Source organism: Papaver somniferum, chromosome 5 (genome assembly GCF_003573695.1).
Source record: "Papaver somniferum cultivar HN1 chromosome 5, ASM357369v1, whole genome shotgun sequence".
In the NCBI taxonomy this organism is placed as follows: domain Eukaryota; kingdom Viridiplantae; phylum Streptophyta; class Magnoliopsida; order Ranunculales; family Papaveraceae; genus Papaver; species Papaver somniferum.
In genome coordinates this window covers 7958781-7960975 of record NC_039362.1, presented here as the reverse complement: position 1 = coordinate 7960975, position 2195 = coordinate 7958781, and positions in this window count along the sequence as shown.

Below are 2195 nucleotides of genomic sequence, written 5' to 3'. Positions count from 1 at the left end.
ATCTCATACTCTTGAGACAAAAGTCGTATAAGTATGATAGTTTTCATACATATACATTTGCTTTCAAGCCGAGTTTACTCGTATATCTTTTTCTCGAAATATGTGTTCGTAAGCTTTTGCTTTAATCATTTTCATCTTTACCCATGACGAAAGTCATGATGACGTTTCAATCTTGAAAATAGCTTTGCTGACGATAATTGTGAATAAGGATTGTTATAACATTACAGAAGAATTTTTCAATGATTTAAATGTACAGTTGAGATAACATAACCAACTATGGATATAAGCATATATAGTGTGTTCGCACATTAGTGTATAAATACGTGTGCCGGAAACGAAGTGCGTGCATATGTGTGCATGCAGTATTAGTGAAGGAGACAGGTTGGGAGTTTGTAAGTTTGCAAACTGTAAACCAGCCACCTTAGGTACACGTACCCACGGAAGTTTTCAACCGAAATTTTTTGTTGAGTTTTTAAACTCAAATCCGGTAGCTATGGTACACATACACGTACCCGTACGCGTACCCAAGCTGGTTATATCTCTCAAATCGGTAGTTCATGAACTTAAACAATAAATCAATAAGGAATGCAATCTTTGCAAACTGTGACTGTATTGTTCATGAATTGATTCAAGTGAATCAAACCGATTTTATTTCAATTGTGTCTATGCATAAAGATATAAGCAATTGAACAACTCTTCGACTAGTTCTTATGATTCATTTGAACTAGTTATGAGAAAGATGAATACGGTTAATATGAAAGTGCTCATATGGCTAACCATTGGTTAACTATTTGTGAACCAGCCAAATGTGCACGTTTAGGTATGGTTACTCAAACCTAAATGATATACGTTTCATTTGTGTGTGACAAGCTAAGTTTCGATCTAACGATAGAAAGATATTAACTTGGATGAATCAGGTTTTTTTATCTAACGGTGAATATTGAATGCTTTGTTACCAAGGTGACTTAGATTGCAAACCCTGATTTGAAAAATATATAAGGGAGACATCTATCTATTGGAAAAACTAATCCCCACACCTCCTGTGTGATACTAGTTGGTTTTGCTAGAGTCGTTTCTCCTTTAACGACTTAAAGACTTCATTGGGATTGTGAAGCCAGACGAAACTACTTCTCTTGTAGTTGAGCGATCTAATCTTTCCATTTTCTATCTTACAAGTTCAATTGAATAATTGTCTTGAGATTATATCTCCGATAGGGCAAGATAAAAAGAAAACACAAACATCTTCGTCTCATCGTTTGTGATTCTGCAATATCTTGTTTCGCTACCATACGATTAAGATAATTGTGAGGTGATTGATAATACTAGGTTGTTCTTCGGGAATATAAATCCGGTTTATCAATTAGTTCATGTTCACCATGATTTCTATCAAAAGACGGAACAAACTCGTAGGTTTATCTGTGGGAGAGAGATTTATCTATTATCGTAGACTTCTCTGTGTAATACAGATTTGTTTATTAAAGTCTTCGAAATTGTGTCGCAGCAACTCTTGTATGTGGGTGAGGTCATCTAAGGGAATTAAGTGTGTAGTATCCTGCTGGGATCAGAGACGTATGGAGTGCAACTGTACCTTGAATCAGGGTGATATTGATTAGGGTTCAACTACAGTCCAGACCGAAGTTAGTTTGTAGTAGGCTAGTGTCTGTAGCGGCTTAATACAGTGTGATGTTCAATCTGGACTAGGTCCCGAGGTTTTTCTGCATTTGTGGTTTCCTCGTTAACAAAATTTCTGGTGTCTGTGTTATTTCTATTTCAAATTATATTTTGTTATATAATTGAAATATCACAGGTTGTGCGTTGTATCGATCAATTGTGAAATCCAACATTTGGTTGTTGATTGGAAATTGGTTGATCCTTGGATATTGATCTTTCGTACTATCCAAGTTTATCTCTCTTGTATTTGATAAAGACTCGCATATTTATATTTTCTTGAGTATAGATCAAATCTAGAGATAGAGATATTAACTTTTTGATATACTTTTATCTAGATTGAGTCTGACTGTCTAGTTAATTCTCTAGAAAGTATATTGGAGTTAGTCCATACAGATTGTTAATTGAAATATTGGGTGAGGTTGTTAGAACCCCGCATTTTCAATTGGTATCAGAGCAGGAAAACACGCTTAAAGACCTTATCAATTTGTGTTTGTAGCGATCTGCCTCTATGGACAAAGGTGTTA